The 25,153-nt window shown below is 46.0% G+C and overlaps 1 protein-coding gene across 2 annotated transcripts in view; it reads left to right on the forward strand.

Annotated features, from left to right (window-relative positions):
* NECTIN2 (nectin cell adhesion molecule 2) overlaps positions 1–25,153 on the forward strand; it is an 83,841-nt gene that overhangs the window by 813 nt on the left and 57,875 nt on the right. The gene's annotated exons all lie outside the window — the stretch shown is intronic.

Here is a 25,153-nt window from a genome sequence, read left to right on the forward strand (position 1 = left end):
ACCTGGACGGGGCGCTCCGCAGGCGCCGGACCCCCCCCCCCGCAGGGAGGGAAAGGGAGGGGAGGGAGAGTTTCGGGCGAAACTGAGGGGACGCGGGGTGGGTGGGGAGGGGAGGAGGGGAGGGGTCGCCGGGGGGGGGATCGTCCCTCCCCGCCCCACTTCTCATCTCTCCTTTGGGGGGAAGCGCGGAGAGCTTGCTGGCGATCTTCCCTTCTTGCGATCCTTTCCACCACCCCCCCCCGCACACGCACCCGCACCATCGGGAGAGCTTGCTGGTGGGGATCTTCCTTCTTGCGATCTTTTCCGTACACATAACTACACACACACGATGGGGGAGACGGCGGAGTTGCCTCCCTTCTTGGCTGCGAGGGGAAAAAAAAAGAGGAAAGGGAGGAGGAGATGAGAGGAGAGGAGAGGGAAGGAGGGAGATCTGGCTTCATAAATGGCCAGGATCGGGAGGAAGGATGGAGGGATGGAGGGGGATCTACCTCCCCCGTTTCTTCCCTCTCCCCTCTTCTAGTTTTCTGTTCGGATCAGTTTTTTGAATGGCAGTTGTTTCAAAAATGATGGTGGATAAGGGACTCCTTGAGATTGGAGCCCTGGCATCTAACAAGCCACCATCTGCCGGCAGGGTGCCTAAAATCCATTCATTTCTTCAGACTGGATCCCTGGCGCTTAACAAGCCACCATCTCCAAGTAATGAGCCTAAAATCCATTCATTTCAGACCGGATCCCTGGCGCTGAACAAGCCACCATCTCCAAGTAATGAGCCTAAAATCCATTCATTTCAGACTGGATCCCTGGCGCTTAACAAGCCACCATCTCCAAGTAATGAGCCTAAAATCCATTCATTTCAGACTGGATCCCTGGCGCTTAACAAGCCACCATCTCCAAGTAATGAGCCTAAAATCCATTCATTTCAGACCGGATCCCTGGCGCTGAACAAGCCACCATCTCCAAGTAATGAGCCTAAAATCCATTCATTTCAGACTGGATCCCTGGCGCTTAACAAGCCACCATCTCCAAGTAATGAGCCTAAAATCCATTCATTTCAGACTGGATCCCTGGCGCTTAACAAGCCACCATCTCCAAGTAATGAGCCTAAAATCCATTCATTTCAGACTGGATCCCTGGCGCTTAACAAGCCACCATCTCCAAGTAATGAGCCTAAAATCCATTCATTTCAGACCGGATCCCTGGCGCTTAACAAGCCACGATCTCCCAATGGTACACCCAAAATCCACTCATTTCTAAAACATCCCCCCACACACACACCATAAGGAGTTCATCCTATATGTTTTTCTCCTCCCTCCCTCCCTCTCTCCCCTCCCCACCTCAGCTTCAATGGTTAGCGGTTCCTTCTATCTCGCCCAGGTTTTCGTTCTTCCCCAAGCAGCATTTATTCCATGCAAAACACACAGGCAGGCACCCCTAGTAATGCGCTGTGGCCAAGGATGGTGTCTCCAGCAGCAATGAGGTTTGCACCCTTCTGCCTTGTGGGGTTGTTTTTCCCCCCCCCACTCCCTTGTGTTTCTCAGCCCCTGGACTAAGTAGTTTGCTAAGCTGCTCCCTCTTGCATCTGTCGAAGATGCCTTTACTAAGCCCACCGGCTGTTGCTCGATCTGGCTTTCGAATCCAGATCTTCTGGGTCAACGCAGCCCTGGAGCCTCTCGGTTCACACCACCTGCTAAGCCCCGTTCAGGTGGGCTTGTTGCGCCGATGGGGTAAATCTCAGTATTGTGCGGAAATCTGTCCTCCCGTTACAGGTTGCAGCAGTTGTCTTCCGTTAATTTAGGGTTGGTAGCTAGCCACTGTTGGGGGTCTAAGCCAGGGCTCCTTGGAATGGGGTGGGACTCTGGTTACTATCACTTTTTCAGGTGAAGGTGTTTATTAAAAGGGAGAAGCTTTGGCGAGCTTGGGTGCTCTTCCTTGGCCTGCCAAAGGTGCTTTTTCAAAAGGCACCTGGACTTAAGTTTTTCCTTGAAGACGTTTCGCTTCTCATCCAAGAAGCTTCTTCAGTTCAGGAAGAAGTATCTTACATCAAGTGTAGTAAGAAATCCTCAAGCCGCACTGTGGGACCTGCTTGGTAATTAAGGGGGGGAAAGAGACTGCTTCTGGATAGTCTAAAGCAGGGGTCTCCAACCTTGGCAACTTTAAGACTGGTGGACTTCAACTCCCAGAATCCCTCAGCCAGCTTTGCTGAGCTGAGGGATTCTGGGAGTTGAAGTCCACAAGTCTTAAAGTTGCCAAGGTTGGAGACCCCTGGTTTAAAGTCACCTGTTTGAATTGCTGCAGGTTTTCTTCCCTCCCTCCCTCCCTCCCTTTCTTTTTTCTCTTTTCTCCTTCCTTCCTTCCACCCTCTCACCCTCCTTTCTTCCTTCCCTTCCTCTCTCTCTCTTTCCTTTCCTTCTCCCTTCTCTCTCTCCCCTCCCCTCCCTCCCTCCCTCCCTACACCTTCCTTCTTTCCTCCTTCCCTGTCTCTTCCTTCTCATTCCTTCCTTTCACCCTCTCACTCTCCCTTCTTCCTTCCCTTTCTTCCTGTCTCTCTTTCCCTTCCTCTTCCTTCCTTCCCCCTCTGTCTCCCTTCCTCCTTCCTTCTTTCTTCTCCTCCCTCCCCATTCCTTCCCTCCCTCCCTCCCTGTATCCTAAACTAATGGGCTGAACCAGATGGTCTCTAAAGTTCCTTTCTAATGCTTCCTTTCTATGATGAAATGCTGCCCTGTTTTCTGCAGAACCTTCCCACATTCCCCACCACATCCTAGCAGAGAATTCTGGAATGCTTTCGGGGGGCGGGGTGGGGGGGTTGGGTTGAAATGCAATGGGTCTGAAAGCGTTCCAGATTCGAATCCTTAGCTTCAGGATATCCTCCCCATCTCGTCTTTATGGGGAAAAGAGGGTCACGGAAGCTCAATTACATCCCCTAGATAGGGGACCTTTATGAGAGAGGATGGGGTTGTGGAATGGTTTTTTTCTCAGGGAAAAAAAAATACCAAAAAGACCGTATTTCTCAACCGTGGGAACTTTTTAAAGACAGGTGGACTTTAACTCCCAGAATTCCCCAGCCCGCGCACCTCTCTTCAAGTTGCCACGGTTGAGAAATATTGTTCTAGACATTAATCTAAGACAGGGGTCTCCAGCCTTGGCCACTTTAAGCCTGGCGGACTTCAACTCCCAGAATTCCCCAGCCAGCTTTGCTTAAAGTCCGCCAGGTTTAAAAAGTGGCCAAGGTTGGAGACCCTTGATCTAAGATTTCGGTTTCCTTGCAGGCTTTTCAAGGGAGTTAATCCCTGGAACATTCTCTTCTCATATTGTTGCAAGTCTACATAGCTGAGCTGCTGATTTTTCTTTTAAAAAAATTTCTTAAAAAAATAAACCGTTCGTGTTATGTATGGAATTCCTTTTTCTGGAAAGAAACTTATTTTGGCCTAGCTCACGCATCCTGCCGAGCCCTCGGTATCTGGTTCCCTCCTTAGCAAGAGCCCAGGTGTGGTGGTCTATAAACTGTGGCTTATGGTTAGGCATGATGCGCCAGCTCTGCTACTGGTTGTGGTACAAGTTGCGAGAGTTTGCACTTTCTTTTGTGATGTTCTTTTTGCGAGGTCCAGTTGCATCACTTGTGTTTTGTTAGGAAGTGCCTGAGGCTAGATGGATTTAATTCACTAAGGAAACTTGGAATTGCTAATTAAAACAATTGGACATGTTAATCTGTTTGTTTTGCATTCCAGCCCGTTGTAGTTTTTTAAAATAATGGATATATGTATTTAGTGGTACAGGCTGCCTTATCAAAATCAGGAGCAGAATTTTTAAAGCCTGCCTTTTTTGTACCTTGTTGTACAAAATGTTTGTACCTTGATGAAGGCATCTTTTCTTTTATGTACACTAAGAGCATATGCACCCAGACAAATTCCTTGTGTGTCCAATCACACTTAGCCAATAAAAATTCTATTCTATTCTATTCTATTCTATTCTATTCTACTCTACTCTACTCTACTCTACTCTACTCTACTCTACTCTACTCTACTCTACTCTACTCTATTCTATTCTATTCTATTCTATTCTACTCTATTCTATTCTATTCTTCGAAATAAATATAAACTACACTGAATTGGAATTTGCTTTGTGAGTATCACTTTCCATGCTTTCAGTATTTGGTTTAGGAAGGAAGGAAAGAAAGAAGGAAGGAAGAGAGGGAATGGGAGTGAGAGTAGGAGAGAGAAAGGATAGGAAGGTAAAGAAGGGGGAGAGGGAAAGAAGGAAAGGAGGAAGGAAGGGAGAGAAAGAGAGAGAGAGAAGCGAGGAAGGAGAAAGGGAAAAAGAGGGAGTGGGAGAGACGAAAGAATAGGAAAGGAAGGGACAGGGAAGGAAGGAGAAGGGATAGAAAGAAAGGAGAAGGAAGAGAGGAAGGGAGGGTGAGAGAAGGAAGAAAAGAATAGGAAGAAAAGGAAGGAGAAGGGAGAGAAAGGGAGAGGCAAGGAAGGAAAGGAGGAGGGAGAGAGAGAAAGAAAGAAAGAAGGACAGACCCTGCAGGAATTCAAGCAGGGGTCTTTCAGGCCCATCTCTTTCTTTCCTAATAGCCAAGCAAGTTCCACAGTACAGCTATGAAGATGTGATTCTAAGATAATTCCCAACTTCTAAAAATGCAGGACTTTTAGGCAAAGTGGGGGCGAGGGGGGACTAGGCTCCCCCAAGGTTCACCCCTTGGCTTCCCATCTAAACAGCCAGTCACTTCAGTTAGACGTAACATTTTCAATTCCCCATCATCGACCCCCTTGCAAAACCAGTAAGGAGGAAAGGCCATTCGAAATGCTCTTTTCTACGGGAAAGAAAGAAATGGGGCGGGGGGGAGGGAAGGGAGTGCAAGGTGACATATACCTGTTTGGCATTTTTGGGGCAGCGGTATTATTATGGGATATCCTGTGCAGATGCCTCTCTACGCCTTTCCTTTTTTTTTTTTTTGGGGAAGAGATAATTGCGGGGTGACTCCGCTGTGCTTCTCCAAAGAGAAAGGTGCTTTGTTTTTGGATCGCTCATCCGGTTTTGGGATCCCGGGCGAGCCCTTCCCTGTGACACCAGGAAGCGTTGCAAGGAAGCCCACAATTCCTGACGGGCGCTGCCTACTTCGGAGGGAGGGTTTTTATCCCCCCCCCCCAGGGCTTGGTTATTTTGGAAACTTGGAGAACTTGTGCTTTATTAGCTCCAACATCGGAAGTTTTTAACAAGAGATTGGACGGTCATTTGTCTGAAATGGTTAGAGGGTTTCCTGCCTGAAAGCAGGGGGTTGGACTAGAAGACCTCCGAGGTCCCTTCCAACTATGTTATTCTCTTCTATTCTGTTTCCTGTGGCTCAAAAGTAATGGTTATTATTATCCTTTTACTGGCCCAGCCCTTTGGGAGAAGATTAACTGCGTCTTGGCAAATAAGTCGCTGCTGAAGGATGTTTTTGCAAGTCTACCTATTTAAAACCTTCGCTGTCAGATGGCAGTTAAGATCCTGGTTTCGGATGTGAGCGTTTTACAGATTAACAGAGTTGGAAGGCGCCTTGCAGGTCATCTAGTCCAACCGCCCCCCCCCCATCCAAGCAGGAGACTCTACACCATTTCTGACAGATGGCAGCCCAGTCTCTTCTTGAAAGCTTCCAGTGATGAAGCTCCCATAACTTCTGAAGGCAGCTTCTGTTCCATCGGTTGATTGTTCTCACTGTCAGAAAGTTCCTCCTCATTTCCAGGTTGAATGTCTCCTTGTTCAGTTTCCATCCATGGTTCCTTGTCTGGCCTTTGGGTGCTTTGGAAAACAGGTTGACTCCCTCTTCTCTGTGGCAGCCCCTCAAATATTAGAACAACTGCTCTCATGTCTCCCCTGGTCCTTCTCTTCACTAGAGTAGTTCCTGCAACCGTTCATCGTATGTTTTAGCCTCCAGTCCCCTAATCCAGGGGTCTTCAACCTTGACCACTTTAAGACTTTGTGGACTTCAACTCCCAGAATTCTTTGCTGGCTGAGGAATTCTGGGAGTTGAAGTCCACAAGTCTTAAAGTGGCCAAGGTTGGAGACCCCTGCCCTAATCATCCTGGTTGCTCTTCTCTGCACTCTTCCTAGAGTCTCCACATCTTTTTTTTTTTTTATATATTGTGCGTTTGCTGGCGTGCCTGTTTTTTGTGTTGTCTTATTTTATTTCCTTTTTTTTTCTTTTTGGGGTGGTCCTCGACTTACGATCACAGTTGAGCCGAAAGTTTCTGCTGCCAAGTGTTACGTGTGTTTTGTCTTTGTTTTATTCACCTTCCTCCCCACAGTTGTGAAGTGAAGCCCGGCAGTTGTGAGTCACCCGGTTGTTATATCAGGAGGGGTATAAACTTAATAACTTATTCTTCTGCCACGTTAAAAAATTCTGACGGGGACAACAGAATTATTGGGAAGGAAACTCAACCCCTCTGGGGTTGGGGGATACAGATAGTTCTCTCAATTTACAATCATTTGTTTAGTGATTCCTTTAGGGCAGGGGTGTCCAAACTTGGAAGACTTGTGGACTTCAACTCCCAGAGTTCCTCAGCCAGCAAAGAATTCTGGGAGTTGAAGTCCACAAGTCTTCAAGTTGCCAAGTTTGGACATACTTGCTTCAGGGGAATTCTGGGAGCTGAAATCCACATGTCTTAAAAGTTGCCAAGTTTGAGAAATATTGCTATAGACTGTGTGTGAAAATGTTTTAAATCTTCATTTGGGTGTCCTTTTTCCCCTCTGTGAAGTTGGGTGATGTCACCCGAAATGTATTCCCCCCCCCCCCCAGGGGGAGATGACAGGTTGTTTTAAAGGGAAGTCCAGAGATAAAATGTCAACAACACTGAATAATGTTAATAAAATGCTCTTCCTGTTCAAATTTAAAATTCGTTTGTGTCCCCAAAGGAAAACAGCCTCTTAGAAAAAAGTTAATTTTTTTTTTTTTTATAATCCCTTTGAAATCATTTAGGACACAAGTGCTTCCCAAAGAGTAGAGAAATATACTCTGTGCATGCTCAGAGATGGTATAAAAAAGAAGGAACTAGGGGTGACATGATAGCAGGGTTCCAATATTTGAGGGGCTGCCACAAAGAGGAGGCGGGGGGGGGTCAACTTATTTTCCAAAAAGAAGGCAGGAGAAGAAGCAACGGATGGAAACTAACCAAGGAGAGAAGCAACTTGGAATTAAGGAGAAATTTCCTGACAGTGAGGACAATGAACCAGTGGAACAGCTTGCCACCAGAAGCTGTGCGTGCTCCATCGCTGGAGGCTTTTAAGAAGAGATTGGACAGTCATTTGTCTGGAATGGTAGAGGGTTTCCTGCTGGAGCAGCGGGTTGGACTAGAAGACCTCCAAGGTCCCTTCCTAACTCTTGTTATTCTAATTTCAAAGGAAGTGATCTTGATGACCAATCTAGTTGAAAAATAAGCAAACTTATAATCTTTTCTTTGAAGACCTTGCCTCTGCAGAGAGCTTGGTGAGGCAAAGGAAGGAACGCGAAAGGTCAAACCTTCCCTTCCCTTTGCACTTTAAAACTGTTTTTAAGGGTTAATTGTGTGGGTGTGGAGTTTTTTTCCTTGTTTGCCACACATTTTGTCCGCCCTTGTAGTTCTTCTGAACCGCAGGGAAATAACCAAATTCGGATAGTTTGTGAACTTCTCAAGGCTGTGCTTGACAAGGATCTTTATTCTCCCCCCTTTCCATGAATAGAACTTTTGTAAAAGAAAACACAAAGATCAGCTCTGGTATTCCGTGAGTCAACAACCTCCTTATTTGCACTTGGTTAGGGCTCTTATTTGAACTCCAAAAAAAGAAAAGAAAAGAAACCTACCACAAAAGTTTTTTGGGGAACTCACATCAGCCGGGGAGGCTGAGGTAGACAGAAGAAGTGTCAGGAAACCTCAAATATCTTCATTTCTGGTGTTTCTTGTTGTTTGTAGCTTCTTTGTTTTCTTCCTCGCTATCACAATCCCTACAGAAATACTGTCCAAATTCTACATTTCAAACTCCTTTTAATACCTCTCCAAAGCAGTTTGCAGAACCCCGATCTAGTCCTGCTGGATAATAAATCAGCCATAAGACAAGACTTTTAAAATAGAAAGCTGAATTTGTGTGAGGAGCCTGGCTTAATGGCTTGCTTCTTTTTTTTTTGTACACGTCAAAAACAACAACCTGAGAACAATTGTGTGGTGCCTGATTGCGGCGCATAACTTTAGTTAAGTCTCCAAGGTGCACAGATTATGTGCAAACAAAGCTCAGGGGCCGGCTGCCTAGTAAATTTTGTAAACTATTCACAGGCTGCCCGGTTCCCAAGTAGTAAAAAAAGTTTATTAATAGCCTTTAAAAAACCAAAAACAAAACAGTTTTCCTGGAAGCTTTGCTGGCTGAGGAACTGTGGAGTTGAAGTCCACAAACCTTAAAGTTACTAAGATTGGAGACCTCCGCTTTACAGGAAAAAAAAAATTGGCAAAAATTGGCTTTCTTTCTCCCAAGAAAAACTTTCACATCTGGTTCTTCAGTTTAGGACTACAATTAAGGTCACAATTTCTCTGTTCCTAAGTGAGATCTTTGTTAAGTGAGCTTTGTCCCATTTTAAAACCTTGCCTGCCGCAGTTGTGAAACTAACCACGGCGGTCGTTAAGTTAGGAACACTTGTCCTTAAGTGAATCTGGCCTCCCTCCCCCGTTGACCTTGTTGGGTCGGAAGGTCACCAAAGTGGATCACGTGACCACCACCACCCCACCCCCGGACGTTGCAACCCGTCATAAATTTGAGTCAGTTGCCAAGCGCCTGAATTTTGATCACGTGGCCGTGGGGAATGCTGCAACGGTCTTTAAGCGTGAAAAACAATCAAAAACAATTACACGATCAATCCAAGTTGTAACATTTGAACGGTCACTGAAGGGACGAACTGTCGTAACTCAAGGAATTGCTGAACTTATCTTGCAGAACCCCTTGGAAATGATTCTGAAATGGCAGACGACGTCATCAAAATAATTTGGGGGGGGTCTCCTAGACATTTGTGCTTCTTGCTATTTCTCTCCTGGGGTGTAAAATTGGTGGGCTCTAAATTTAAATACTCTTCCCCTGCAAAAATGAACATCGGACAGGCCCCCTCCCCCCCAGCTTCCCTTACCCTATTCTCAACCTATAATGAGAAGGCCCTCCCCCTTTTCAAGTAAACTATTTGAGAGGGAGGGGGACTTAAATCCCCCTTGGAGGATAAATATAGTTCAAACTGTCTGCATTCCAGACTCCCAGCTTCATCTATTTATGGTGCCTGCCTGCCTGCCCAGCAAGGGAGCAGCAGCCTCTCTCTATCTATATCTATCTATCTATCTATCTATCTATCTATCTATCTATCTATCTATCTATCTATCTATCTATCTATCTATCTATCTATCTATCTATCTATCTTCTATACCTATCTATCTATCTATCTATCTATCTATCTATCTATCTATCTATCTATCTATCTATCTACCTACCTACCTACCTACCTACCTACCTACCTACCTACCTACCTACCTACCTACCTATCTATCTATATCTCTATCTTCTATATATCTTTCTTCTATCTCTATCTTCTATACCTATCTATCTATACTATATCTATCTATCTATCTATCTATCTATCTATCTATCTATCTATCTATCTATCTATCTATCTATCTATATCTCTATCTATCTATCTTATCTATTTATCTATCTTATCTATTTATCTACCTACCTATCTATCTATCTATCTATCTATCTATCTATCTATCTATCTATCTATCTATCTATCTATCTTATCTATTTATCTACCTACCTACCTACCTACCTACCTATCTATCTATCTATCTATCTATCTATCTATCTATCTATCTATCTATCTATCTATCTATCTATCTATCTATCTATCTATCTATCTACTATCTTCTCTCTTCTATCATCTATCTATATCTGCTATCTCTCTTCTATCACCTCTATCTTCTATCTGTATCTGTCTTCTATCTATATCTATCTTCTATCTATCTATCTACACACACAAAAAAAACAAACACATGCACTTGAACAGGACTGATAAATCCTTCTCCTTGGACCCCCTTCTCTTCCCCCTCCCACCCACCCCTCCCCCAGCAAATGTGGTGGGAGATATATATGCTTATTTCCAAATCTGTCTGAATGCATCCCTCCCTCCCTCCCTCCCCCTCCCCAGCCCAGCCGTCTGCCTAGGAGACAGGATCCGACATTAGCATAAGAAAAGCTGGCTGCAACCACTGACCGGGTAGAGTTAACCCTCTCTGCCCCGGGTGGGTGGGTGGTTTTGGTTGGTTAGCTCTCCCTGGCGAAGCTTCGAGAGTCGGAGAGGTCTGTTGGATTGTGAGAAACGCAAACATTTCATTTATTTATTTATTTATGGTTATGAGATATACATGTAGTTCTTGATTGACGACTGCCGTTGAGTTCCACATTTCTACTGCTCAGTGAGACAGCTGTTCCATGAATTTTGCCCCATTTTAGCAATAGCACTTAGAGACTTATATACTGCTTCACAGTGCTTTTTACAGCCCTCTCTGAGTGGTTTACGGAGTCGGCCTCTTGCCCCCAACAATCTGGGTCCTCATTTTACCGACTTCGGAAGGACGGAAAACTTGAGTCAGGATCGAACTGCTGACTGTGGGCAGAGTTTTGCCTGCAGTGCTGCGTTCTAACCACCGCGCCATCGCAGCTCCTCATACGATCTTTCTTGCCGCCGTTGTTAAGCGAATCACGCGGGTTGTTAAGTGAATCTGGCTTCCCCCACAAACTTTGCTTATCAGAAAGTCTCAGAAGATGATCCCACAACCCATGTCATAAATATGAGTCAATTGCCAAGCATCTGAATTTTGATCATGTGAGGGTGGGAATACTGCAGTGGTCATAAGTACGAAAAAGTCACTTTTTTCAGGGTCGTCGTAACTTCAAACGGTCACTAAATGAACTGTTGTAACTGGAGGACTATCTGTAAAAACACACAAGAGACTTTAATTGAGTCATTGATGCCTCACCGTCTTGAAAATTTTGTGTATAGCTACTTGGATTGTGTGTCTATGTTTACTTCTGTTTGTCATGTTCTCATCATAAGGCTAATAATAATGGATGGATGGATGGATGGATACGAGAACTAAAATAAAACACTCAAGATTTTATTGATTGATTGATGGATGCATATCCTGGGGGGTTGGACTAGAAGACCTCCAAGGTGCCTTGTGATTCCACGACTAATTTCTATTGCTAAGTAAGGCAGTTCAGTTGCACCTGATTTTGAGATCTTTCATGTTAAGTGATTCACCGCAGTTGTTAAGCGAACCACGTGGTCGGCTCCCCCCCTCCATCGACTTTGCTTGTCGCAAGACAGCTGGGAAAGTCACAAATGGCATTCATGCCACCTTGGGATCCTGCGCCTGTTGCAAATACGTACAACGTCCGTATTTTAATCACGTGACTGAAGATACTGGCCACGGTCATAACTGCGAGGACTGGCCGTAAGTCACCTTTTTTCCAGGGCTGTTGTAACTTCAGTCGGTAAAAGCGGTTTTAAATAGATCACACTGCAAACTAAGCAGGCGGGCAGTGTGCGATTCCTTTGGAAACAGGATTTTTTTCTGGATTTGTATTCTGACAAGTGACTTACATCAATTTTGTCCTGGGAAACAGGACCGCAGCTTTCATCTTCCCATCGCTATGGTAACCGGGAACCTCTTCTAAGTCTTTTCTTTTCCTACGTCTCTCTCTCTCTCTCACTCTTTCTCTCTGCAATTATGAGCTTTCCTTTGCGTCCCACCTGGTGTGCTGCTGTCTCCAAATTTTAAGAAAGGGAGGCAGTGAAAAAAAAAAATAATAATAATAATCCAGAAACTCTTAAAGATGCATATGGAAGCGTTATATCATCTCTCATCTCATGCTGGTTGGGGAATTCTGGGATTTGAAGTCCACAGGTCTTAAATGTGGCCAAGATTGGACATTCCTGATCTACATATATATATATATTTAATTAGAATCCTGAGCTCCATAAAGCCAGATCCTGTGCCAAAAACACGCATTTAGAAGGGAACAAATTGGTTTTGCGCAATTAGAGAATGGGATGGATCCGGGATAGGTTTTGGGGCGACGTACTCCAGAAAGTGGAAAAGCCAGGACATGGTTTAAATTTGATTTTAACTTAATTGCTTCTGTCCATTAACGGGATTACGACCTGGTGCATTTAAGAATTAGAAGTAGAGTAGCAAAGAGGGCGCACCCCAGCTTAGCCAGGACAACAGAAGGAATTCCTTTAATCCTTAGGAAAAAAAAAATGAATCTTGATACCCTTCTCCACACACTCCCGTTGAGTGGGAAGAAAGAGGGCTAGAAATATCCAAGAAACAATATTTGCATAAAAGAGATGCTGGATTGGCAATTCTTGATCGGTTCATTTATGCCTTTGCATAAATATTGCCTGACTAACAGGTATTCCTCGGTTTGCGACTGTTCAATGCTACGACCAGAGGTGGGATTCACTTACCTCCCCTTACCGGTTCGCAAAGGTGAGCATGCGTGCATGTTTTTTGCTCACGTGCGCGCCTCCCTCGCATACACCCGGCCTCAAAAACGTGACTAAATAGGACAGCATTATATCCAGGCAGGTGGGCAGAGCCTCCTTAAGTCACAACTACCGGTTTGCCCGAACCGGCAGAATCCCATCTCTGGCTACGACAAACTCCCACCCCACCCTAAGAGCTCACAATCCAATTTCAAAGTTACAGTGACTGCATGCGCACTCTCTCACACACATACACACTCACACACGCATGTGTGCACCGTGGTCATGTGATTTATATTTTGGGTACTTAGCGACTCACCAATACGGGCATTTTTTTTTTATTTGCATTTATATCCCGCCCTTCTCCAAAGACTCAGGGCGGCTTACACAGTGTTAAGCAATAGTCTTCATCCATTTGTATATTATATACAAAGTCAACTTATTGCCCCCCCAACAATATGGGTCCTCATTTTACCTACCTTATAAAGGATGGAAGGCTGAGTCGACCTTGGGCCTGGTGGGACTAGAACCTGCAGTAATTGCAAGCAGCTGTGTTAATAACAGACTGTCTTACCAGTCTGAGCCACAGAGGCCCTTGTCACTTGTCATTTGCCACTTCCTGTCAAGTGGGGGCAAATCAGTAGTCCAGGCAGTTCAAACGAATGCAGGTGGTATTCATTGGGTATCACGGATTCATTTAGTGACCGTCACATTCACTTAATGACTGATACATTTAACGACCGACACAAAAGAAAATGCCAAGAAATTGTGTCCCGGTCACAGGATTCCAGCCTTGACTTACAACTGCCATAAACTCGCAACCCTAATTCCGGGTTCAATTATAGTCGTGAACCTAGGACTACTTGTACAGGCAAGTCCTCGAGTTACGAAGGCACTGAAAAAAGTGACTTCGGACCAACCGTTTTTCACATTTATGACTGTTGCAGCATTGCCACAATCAAGTGATTTACATTTGGATACTTGACCACTGGTTCGTATTTATGATGGTTGCAATTTCCCCAGGTCGTATAACCAAAATTCAGATGCTGGACAATTGACTCATATTTATGACGGTTGCAGCATCACTCACGTGAGCTCCTTTTGCAACCTTCTGACGAGCAAAATCAATGGGGGAAGCCCCGGTTCGCTTAACGACGCTGTTCCTAATTTAACCACTTCAGTGAAATTCACTCCACAAAGGTGTCAAGAAGAGAAGTTGTGACGTGGGGCGAGAGACGCGCTCAACCGGTTTCTCGCGCAGCGACGTAAACGGTGGGCTCAACTGTGGTCGTAAGTCGGGGACTACCTGTAGTGCACATATGACATTTGTCTTTCAAGCGGGACGTAAAATGAGGACGACTTTTCAGTCGTCCACATAACCAGGTTTCTTTGAAGTGAAAAGTATTGTCAAGTGAAGAAAACCTGCATTAACAGATGGGAGTGAATGCGAGGAATACACATTTATTTCCCTCTTTCTCTCTCTCTCTCTCTCTCTCTCTCTCTCTCTCTCTCTCTCTCTCTCTCTCTCTCTCTCTCTCTCTCTCTCTCTCTCTCTCTCTCTCTCTCTCCCTCTCTCATTCTTCCTGATGAGTAAGGGCCTGGCACTGGCCTTCCCAGGCCTGGAGGTGTGGGTAGGGTAGGGTGGGGCTGGGGAGAACCAGGCTGGGTATGGAGATTCTGGATGCCTGCAAAGAACGGACTTTGGAGAGAGAGTCAAATGCAGGCGGAGAAGGGCCAGACTTTGGATTCTGACAGCCCCCCATCCCCACCCTACCCTGCCCCTTTGTAGGGCAAACCCCTCCCATAAAGTACAAAGGAGAAAGATGGGGTGGGGTTCTCTGGTTTGACCTAAGAGCAGAGCACACAATAAAACTCGAGAGCGGCTGCATCCTGCATTGGATGGTTTTGCGCAATTAGAGAATGGGATGGATCCGGGATAGGTTTTGGGGCGACGTACTCCAGAAAGTGGAAAAGCCAGGACATGGTTTAAATTTGATTTTAACTTAATTGCTTTTGTCCATTAACGGGATTACGACCTGGTGCATTTAAGAATTAGAAGTAGAGTAGCAAAGAGGGCGCACCCCAGCTTAGCCAGGACAACAGAAGGAATTCCTTTAATCCTTAGGGAAAAAAAATGAATCTTGATACCCTTCTCCACACACTCCCGTTGAGTGGGAAGAAAGAGGGCTAGAAATATCCAAGAAACAATATTTGCATAAAAGAGATGCTGGATTGGCAATTCTTGATCGGTTCATTTATGCCTTTGCATAAATATTGCCTGACTAACAGGTATTCCTCGGTTTGCGACTGTTCAATGCTACGACCAGAGGTGGGATTCACTTACCTCCCTTCCCTGTGCATAGGGACCCGAACAATTAAAGGTGCTCCTTGTTTTACGACCACAATTCAGCACAAAAATTGCCAAGTGAGACAGTTGTTAAGTGAGTTTTACCCCCCCTCCTTTTTTTTACAACCTTTCTTGCTTGTGGTTGTTAAGGGCAGTTTTTTTTCCTTTTTTTCAGGAAGTAAAAAGGTTGTTAGGGACTCGGTCTAACGAAGGGAAGGACTATGAGAAACGTGATAGCAATATTTGAGGGACTGTCACTAAGGAGGCTGTGGCTCAGACTGCTAATGCAGTCTGTTATTAACAGCAGCTGCCTGCAATTACTGCAGGTTCAAGTCCCACCAGGTCCAAGGTTGACTCAGCCTTCCATCCTTTATAAGGTAGGTAAAATGAGGACCCAGATTGTTGGGGGGGCAATAAAAGTTGACTTTGTATATAAATATACAAATAGAATGAAGACTGTTGCTAACATAGTGTAAGCCGCCCTGAGTCTTCGGAGAAGGACGGGATATAAATGCAAATTTAAAAAAAATGGTCATAAGCTGCTTTCTTCAAGCAGTCACTAAGCGAGCTGTGTATGTGCCAACAAAGCAAGTGGGGAAGAGGCTTTCTGGCTGAGCTTCAGAAGGAGCTGCGGTGGCTTCTTGGATTGAGGGGATGTAAAGAGAACTTTTGAGACACGGTGGCTCAGTGGCGAAGACGCTGAGCTTGACAATCGAAAGTTCGGCAGTTCAGTGGTTCGAATCCCTAGTGCTGCGTAACGGGGTGAGCTCCCATTCCTTGTCCCAGCTTCTGCCAACCTAGCAGTTCGAAAGCAGGTAAAAAATGCAAGTAGAAAAAATAGGGACCACCTTTGGTGGGAAGGTCACAGGGTTCCATGCGCCTTTGGCGTTGAATCATGCCAGCCACATGACCACGGAGACGTCTTCGGACAGCGCTGGCTCTTCGGCTTTGAAACGGAGATGAGCACCGCCCCCTAGAGGCGGGAACGACTAGCACATATGTGGGAGGGGAACCTTTACCTTTAACAAGGTTGTTAAGTGAATCTGGGCTGCCCCCCCTTGACTTTGCTTGCTGGAAGATCACAAAAATCACATGACCCTGGGATTCTGCAACCGTGTAGTAAATACGAACCGGTTGCCAGGAGTCTGGATTTTAAATCGCGCGACCCACGGGGATGCCACAATGGTTGTAAGTGTGAAAAAACGGTCATAATTCCACTTTTTTTGGGGGGCGGCTGTTTGTAACTTCGAACGATCAGTTAAATGAACGGTTGGAAGTCAAGAACTATCTGTGCCCGAAATTGGTGTCCTGGCGCACAGTGCAAGATCTATGTTTTCTTGAGCCAGTTGTGTGTGTGTTTGTGTTTGTCATTGTGATGGAATCACACTGGAGGTTTTGAAGAAGAGATTGGACAACCATTTGTCTGGAATGGTGTAGGGCCGTGATGGCGAACCTATGGCATGTGTGCCACAGGTGGCACACATAGCCCTCTCTGGGCATGCGCGCCATTGCCAGCCGCTTTTCTAGTTTCTGCTGCGCACATGTGTGCCAGCTAGCTGGTCTTTGCGGGTGCTAGAGTGCCAGAAAACGGCCAAAAAGCCCCAAAACCAGGGCATTTTTCTGGCCGTTTCTGGGCCTTTTGGGGCTGTTTGTAACTTCAAACGATCAGTTAAATGAACGGTTGGAAGTCAAGAACTATCTGTGCACGAAATTGGTGTCCTGGCGCACAGTGCAAGATCTATGTTTTCTTGAGCCAATTGTGTGTGTGTTTGTGATTGTGATGGAATCACACTGGAGGTTTTGAAGAAGAGATTGGACAACCATTTGTCTGGAATGGTGTAGGGCCGTGATGGCGAACCTATGGCATGTGTGCCACAGGTGGCACACACAGCCCTCTCTGTGGGCATGCGCACTGTTGCCAGCCGCTTTTCTAGTTTCTGCTGCGCACATGCGTGCCAGCTAGCTGGTCTTTGCGGGTGCTAGAGTGCTGGAAAACAGCCAGAAAAAGCCCCAAAACCAGGGCATTTTTCTGGCCGTTTCTGGGCCTTTTGGGGCTGTTTTTCAGGCCATTTTCAGGCTGTTTTTGGCATGAAAAATGGCCCTAAAAATTGCTGAAAAACAGCCTGAAAACGGCCCGAAAACAGCCTGAAAACAACCAAAAAAACTTGCCTGAAAACAGGCATGTGCATCCCGGCCAGCTTGTCTTTGGGTTTCCGGTTCTCTGACGCATACACACATGCATGGACGTTCCGGTTTGGGCACTCGGTGCCGAAAAGGTTCGCCATCGCTGGTGCAGGGTCTTCTTTCCTGAGCAGTGGGTTGGACTAGAAGACCTCCAAGGTCCCTTCCAACTCTGCGATTCTGCGTGTTCTTTTGCAATTCTCCCCTTGTAGCAAACTCCAGACGTGATCTCTTCTTCTCATTTGGTCTTCTGGTCTTCAAGGAAAATTCCCCGTGGGAGAGGATGGGCCAAGGTCTGCCCCCTTCTCCTCCCCACCCCTCCCTTTCATCCCCTCTTGTTTTACGGATAACATTCCTCAAGGAATGTGGGGAGGAATCCACCCCCTTGTCCCCTCTCCCCTCTCTCATTCTTCCTGATGAGTAAGGGGCCTGGCACTGGCCTTCCCAGGCCTGGAGGTGTGGGGTAGGGTAGGGTGGGGCTGGGGGAGAACCAGGCTGGGTATGGAGATTCTGGATGCCTGCAAAGAACGGACTTTGGAGAGAGAGTCAAATGCAGGCGGAGAAGGGCCAGACTTTGGATTCTGACAGCCCCCCCATCCCCACCCTACCCCTGCCCCCTTTGCAGGGGCAAACCCCCCTCCCCATAAAGTACAAAGGAGAAAGATGGGGGTGGGGTTCTCTGGTTTGACCTAAGAGCAGAGCACACAATAAAACTCGAGAGCGGCTGCATCCTGCATTGGATGGTTTTGCAACTAATCTACGCAGGCCGACAGCCAAGAATTTGAGTTGAGGGCAAAGGCCAGCCCAAGATTGGGAAAAGGCTGCGTTTCTCGGGCAAACAGCAGAGGAGGCCTCCATCGGGACTCCTCTTGTTAGGCAGCTACAGGTAGTCCTCGACTTAACGACCGTAATTGAGCCCAGCGTTTCTCTTGCTGAACTGTGGAGTGAACTGCCTCCTTTTAGCACTTAGACTCACATCGGAAGGATGGAAGGCTGAGTCAAGTTTGAATCAGTTGGGATCGAACTCCTGGCAGTGGGCAGAATCGGCAATACTGCATTCTAACCACTGTGGGTAGAAGGAAGGAAGGAAGGAATAGCAATAACACATAGACATCTACCACTTCACAGTGCTTTTTTGAGCCCTCTCTAAGCGGTTTATAGAGTCAGCCATTTGCCCCCCAACAATCTGGGTCCTCATTTTACGCACCTCGGAAGGAGGGAAGGCAGAGTCAACCTTGAGTCGGTCAGGATTGAACTCCAGACACTGGGCAGAGTTAGTCTTCAGTAGCTATAGCACTTAGACTTCTATACCGCTTCACAGTGTTTTACAGCCTTCTTTAAGCGTTTACAGAGTCAGCCACTTGCCCCCCAACCATCTGGGTCCTCATTTTACGCACCTCGGAAGGAGGGAAGGCAGAGTCAACCTTGAGTCGGTCAGGATTGAACTCCAGACACTGGGCAGAGTTAGTCTTCAGTAGCTATAGCACTTAGACTTCTATACCGCTTCACAGTGTTTTACAGCCTTCTTTAAGCGTTTACAGAGTCAGCCACTTGCCCCCCAACAATCTGGGTCCTCATTTTACGCACCTCGGAAGGAGGGAAGGCTGAGTCAACCTTGAGTCTGTCAGGATTGAACTCCAGACACTGGGCAGAGTTAGTCTTCAGTAGCTATAGCACTTAGACTTCTATACTGCTTCACAGTGTTTTACAGCCTTCTTTAAGCGTTTACAGAGTCAGCCACTTGCCCCCCAACAATCTGGGTCCTCATTTTACGCACCACGGAAGGATGGAAGGCTGAGTCAACCTTGAGTCTGTCAGAATTGAACTCCAGACACTGGGCAGAGTTAGTCTTCAGTAGCTATAGCACTTAGACTTCTATACCGCTTCACAGTGTTTTACAGCCCTCTCTAAACGGTTTACAGAGTCAGCCTCTTGCCCCCCAACAATCTGGCTCCTCATTTTACGCACCTCAGAAGGACAGAAAACCGAGTCAAACCTTGAGCCCGGTGAGATTCGAACTGGCAAATTGCAGGCAGCCGGTAGGTAGTCAGCAGAAGTAGCCTGCAGTACTGCGCTCTGACCACTGCGCCATTGTGGCATACAAACTTTCTTGCCAAAACTTATTCCAGAAAGCACCGCCGTTGTTAAGTCGGTAACGTGATTGTTAGAAGAATCCGGCTCCTTCATTGTCAGAAGGTCACCAAAGGAGAATCACACTTTTGGGACCCTGCAACCGTCGTAAGTATGAGTCGGTTGCCAAGCACCTGAATTTGGATTACGTGACGATAGGGAAGCTGGCCACGGTCGTTAGAGTGATCATAAAATATAAAATAGGGGCCTCTGTGGCTCAGACTGCTAATGCAGTCTGTTATTAACAGCAGCTGCCTGCAATTACTGCAGGTTCAAGTCCCACCAGGCCCAAGGTTGACTCAGCCTTCCATCCTTTATAAGGTAGGTAAAATGAGGACCCAGATTGTTGGGGGGGCAATAAAAGTTGACTTTGTATATAAATATACAAATAGAATGAAGACTGTTGCTAACATAGTGTAAGCCGCCCTGAGTCTTCGGAGAAGGACGGGATATAAATGCAAATTTAAAAAAAATGGTCATAAGCTGCTTTCTTCAAGCAGTCACTAAGCGAGCTGTGTATGTGCCAACAAAGCAAGTGGGGAAGAGGCTTTCTGGCTGAGCTTCAGAAGGAGCTGCGGTGGCTTCTTGGATTGAGGGGATGTAAAGAGAACTTTTGAGACACGGTGGCTCAGTGGCTAAGACGCTGAGCTTGCCGATCGAAAGGTCGGCAGTTCAGCAGTTCGAATCCCTAGTGCTGCCGTGTAATGGGGTGAGCTCCCGTTCCTTGTCCCAGCTTCTGCCAACCTAGCAGTTTCGAAAGCATGTAAAAATGCAAGTAGAAAAATAGGGACCACCTTTGGTGGGAAGGTAACAGCGTTCCGTGCACGTTTGGCGTTGAGTCATGCCGGCCACATGACCACGGAGACGTCTTCGGACAGCGCTGGCTCTTCGGCTTTGAAACGGAGATGAGCACCGTCCCCTAGAGTCAGGAACGACTGGCACAGATGTGCGAGGGGAACCTTTACTTTTACCTTTTAAAGAGAACTTTAAAAGGATCACGTACCTCGGTTCTAAGCTGGGAGATGACCACTTGAAGCAAAGGCAAGGATAGAGAAAGCTCGACCAGCATTCTTCAAAATGAAAAAGGTCTTCTGCAGTCACGACATAAGCCTAAGATTGAAAATCGAGCTGCTCAGATGTTAAATCTTTTATTTATTTATTTATTTATTTATTATTTTAATTTATATACCGCCCTTCTCCCGAAGGACTTTTCTATCCTGCTCACGGCACATGTCAAAGTTGGTCTCTGACAGAAAGCCACTTGAAGAGACTAAAACCACGATGGCGAACCTATGGCACAGGTGCCAGGGGTGGGACATAGAGCCCTCTCTGTGGGCACGCGCACCCTCGCCAGCTGCTCTTCCGGGCTCCGTTCGTGTGCATGCGCCGCCACATGACCACGGAGACGTCTTCGGACAGCGCTGGCTCTTCGGCTTTGAAACGGAGATGAGCACCGTCCCCTAGAGTCAGGAACGACTGGCACAGATGTGCGAGGGGAACCTTTACTTTTACCTTTTAAAGAGAACTTTAAAAGGATCACGTACCTCGGTTCTAAGCTGGGAGATGACCACTTGAAGCAAAGGCAAGGATAGAGAAAGCTCGACCAGCATTCTTCAAAATGAAAAAGGTCTTCTGCAGTCACGACATAAGCCTAAGATTGAAAATCGAGCTGCTCAGATGTTAAATCTTTTATTTATTTATTTATTTATTTATTATTTTAATTTATATACCGCCCTTCTCCCGAAGGACTTTTCTATCCTGCTCTACGGCACATGTCAAAGTTGGTCTCTGACAGAAAGCCACTTGAAGAGACTAAAACCACGATGGCGAACCTATGGCACAGGTGCCAGGGGTGGGACATAGAGCCCTCTCTGTGGGCACGCGCACCCTCGCCAGCTGCTCTTCCGGGCTCCGTTCGTGTGCATGCGCGCCGGCCAGCTGCTCTCTTCCAGGTTCCGGCGCTCTGGAGTATGCATGCACGCTCCAGTTTCAGCACTTGGTTGGTGCCGAAAAGATTAGCCGTCCCTGGACTAGAAGCATTTGAAATGTGGATTTACAGGCAGCCATTATGTATAAGCTGGGTTGCCAAAATCAGAAAGAAGGAGGGGATGAGCCGCCTGGGAAAGCCACGGGAAATCATCAAAACCATTAAAAAAGCGGAAGTTAGAATATTTCGGACAGGTGATGCGACACCTGGAAAAATATTTTTTCTTTCTTTCTTTCTTTCTTTCTTTCTATTTTTATTTATTTATTTATTTATTTATTTATTTATTTATTTATTTATTTATTTATTTATTTATTTATTGGTTTGTTGGTTTGTTTGTCAAACACAACAATATATATAGAATAGAATAGAATAGAATAGAATAGAATTTTATTGGCCAAGTGTGATTGGACACACAAGGAATTTGTCTTGGTGCATATGCTCTCAGTGTACATAAAAGAAAAGATACGTTCATCAAGGTACAACATTTACAACACAATTGATGGTCAATATATCAATATAAATCATAAGGATTACCAGCAACAAAGTTATAGTCATACAGTCATAAGTGGAAAGAGATTGGTGATGGGAACTATGAAACGATTAATAGTAGTGCAGATTCAGTAAATAGTTTGACAGTGTTGATGGAATTATTTGTTTAGCAGAGTGATAAGTATAAGCATGAAATAACTGTACGAATTGGATAAAATCAAAGGGAACATTAGGACAGGAATGGGTAGGCACGTTGGTGCTCTTATGCATGTCCCTTACAGACCTCTTAGGAATGGGGTGAGGTCAATAGTAGGCAGTTTTTGGTTAAAGCTTTGGGGATTTTGGGAAGAGACCACAGAGTCAGGTAGTGTGTTCCAGGCATTAACAACTCTGTTACTGAAGTCATATTTTCTGCAATCAAGATTGGAGCGGTTCACTTTAAGCTTAAATCTATTGTGTGCTCGTGTATTGTTGCGGTTGAAGCTGAAGTAGTCTTCGACAGGAAGGAAATTGTAACAGATGATTCTATGAGTTAAACTCAGGTCATGCCGAAGGCGGCGGAGTTCTAAATTTTCTGAAACCCAGGATTTCAAGTCTGGTGGCATAAGGTATTTTGTTGTGATCAGAGGAGTGGATAACTCTTCTTGCAAAATATTTCTGGACACGCTCAATTGTATTAATGTCCGAAATGAAGTGTGGGTTCCAGACAAGCGAGCTGTACTTGAGAATTGGTCTAGCAAATGTTTTGTATGCTCTGGTTAGTAGTTAGGGTTAGGGTTAATACTGCATCCTTCACTTAAATCCTCCAGGGAAAGATTGAAGGGAGTGGATTGGACAAAACTCAGCAGCACTTTTTTCCTATTTGCTGTTGATACAAATAGGATCGCTGACATCCGATGATGGATATGGAAGAAGAAGAAGGAAGAAGAGGAGGAGGAAGAGAAGGAGAAGGAGAGAACTCGAATAGGAAAATAAACCCAGAGATGCCCTTCAAGCAGCTTGCCTTCCTAGCTTACATCATGTTTTTTAAGGGTTGTTTTTAGGTTTTATAAGGGTTGTTTTTAGTTTTGTATTGTTGTTTTCTTTCTGTATTTTATTCCTGGCTGTACACCGCCCTGAGTCCTTCGGGAGAAGGGCGGTCTATAAATAAAAATATTCTATTCTATTCTATATTCTATGTGCACGTAATGTGTGATGGGCGAGGATTCCAGTCCCAACCAAAGAGAAATATTTGTAGCTCAGGGTTGAAGTGTGTGGCGGCTCGGTTGTCCGTGCTGGACAACCGATAGATGCAGGGGAGAAACGTTTAATGCAGGTGGGCATAGAGAAGAAAGCCAGTGTAAAATCCATCTGCCAGCATCTTCACTCATCTAGCGGGAGAACCTGGTCGCCTATGGCAACCGGAGAAGTCATAAAAGTACCAGATGACTATACAGTGCTTCCATATAGAGCCCTGTAGGTTGCAATGAATCTTATCTGGGTAGAGATGCCATCAATCTCTCGGCAGAAGAGAACGCTTTGCCAATAATCTCTTCCGATGGATCTTGGGGGACTAATTAGACCCCAACATACGCTTCTCTTTTTCCTTCTGCGAGCTAGAAGCCTAATTCAGGTTGATGAAGACCGCTCTTAAAATCTGGAGTGCCCACCGGATAAAAACAAATATATATACACAGAGGCTGGGTGGCAAGAGGGATCCACGCGGTGCTAACTCATTTGAAGCTACAGGTAGTACCGCCTGGCATCTTGCCCTCCAGGTGGGTGGGCTTGGGTGGGTGAAGAAACACATTGCCAGGGGTGGGCTTCAAAAATGTTAGCAAGGGGTTCTCTGTCCAGTTGCTGGGTGAGCGTGGCCATGGTGGGCCTCCTGCACCATGGCGGGGAGGGGAGGGGACATTTTTGCCCTCCCCAGGCTCCTTGAGCCTCCAGGAGGGCAAAAATGGCCTCCCCAGGCTCCAGAGGCCTGTTTTTTGCCCTCCCCGAGCCTCCGCGCATGCCCTGCACTTACCTGCATCCAAAATGGGCCACGTGGGGACTCCTGGGAGGGGCGGGGCAGGGTGGGCAGGACCAGCCAGGAGTGAGATTTGGGGATTCTCCGAACTGCCCAGAAACTTAGCTAGAGGTTCTCACGAACCCCCAGCAGCCCAGCTCTGAACTCTGCCATCCTCTTTATCGATTTAAAATAAATACAGGTAGCCCTCAACTTACGACCACAACTGAGCCCAACATTTCCGTCGTTAAGGGAGTTTTGCCCCGTTTTGCCACCTTCCTTTCTTGTCCCTGCGGTGAAGTTAGTCCCACGGTTGTTAAGCAAATTTGCCTTCCTCCTGGATTTTTTGCTTGGTCGGAAGGTCGTAACGAGGGATCACGTGACTCGGAGACGCCGCAACCGACATAAATATGAGCCCGGTCTGAATGTTGACCACGTGACCGTGGAGATGCTATAAACGGTCATACATGTGAAAAATGGTCATAACTTTTTTCAGGGCCATGTCAACTTTTGAACGGTCACTAAGCAAACTATTGTAAGTCAAGGACTACCTGTAAAACGAAGGTGGTTAGGTTCTTTGCCGATCGTGAAAATGGCCCTGAAGAAAGCCTAGCTAAGCCAGAGCCATTGGTTGATCTCTTCAAGACATGTAGACTTCAACTCCCAGAATCCTCCAGCCAGCATTGTTTCCCAGCCTTGGTCCCTTTAAGATGGATGGACTTCGACTCCCAGAATCCCCCAGCCAGCATTGTTTCTCAACCTTGGTCCTTTTAAGATGGATGGACTTCGACTCCCAGAATCCCCCAGCCAGCATTGTTTCTCAACCTTGGTCCCTTTAAGATGGATGGACTTCAACTCCCAGAATCTCCCAGCCAGCATTGTTTCTCGACATGGCTGGCTGGGGGATTCTGGGAGTCGAAATCCACACATCTTAAAGGGACCAAGACTGAGAAACACTGGAATATTAGCATATTAGAATAAAACCAGATACCCAAATTCCTGGAAGATAGTCTCAGCAACCACTTCCTACCACATTGCAAAAATCATCGACTCGGTTCCGTGAATCGTCTTTGTCCTTTTTGAGGAGGCCGATGAAAATAATGCCAAAAACACTTTTAAGACAACACTTGAAAGGACTTTCTAAGCCCTGCTAGGATTCCTGCAGTCTTGCAGCCCACCAGGGTGTTTTTTCCTCCTTTCCAATCAAAGGTGTTTGTTTTTTTTATCAGTTGCGTTTTCAATTTTTCCCCCTCTTCCTTGCCTGTAGTCTGAATGCAGAGCCCAGAAGCTACAAGGGTGTTTCTAGCTCCCTCATTCTAAATGCCCATTTTTCCTGACAGTTTGCTGTGTTGAGAAGCATTGTTTTGTGTGTGAGTGGGGGGGTTTCTTCTTCTTCTTCCGAACATCAAACATCACTTTAGGTGTGCAAGTCCCCCCATTTTTGCGCTGACAAGCCAGTAGATTTTTATTTCATTTTTGCCTCCGGTGCCAGGT

This window comes from Ahaetulla prasina, chromosome 10, assembly GCF_028640845.1.
Source record: "Ahaetulla prasina isolate Xishuangbanna chromosome 10, ASM2864084v1, whole genome shotgun sequence".
In the NCBI taxonomy this organism is placed as follows: domain Eukaryota; kingdom Metazoa; phylum Chordata; class Lepidosauria; order Squamata; family Colubridae; genus Ahaetulla; species Ahaetulla prasina.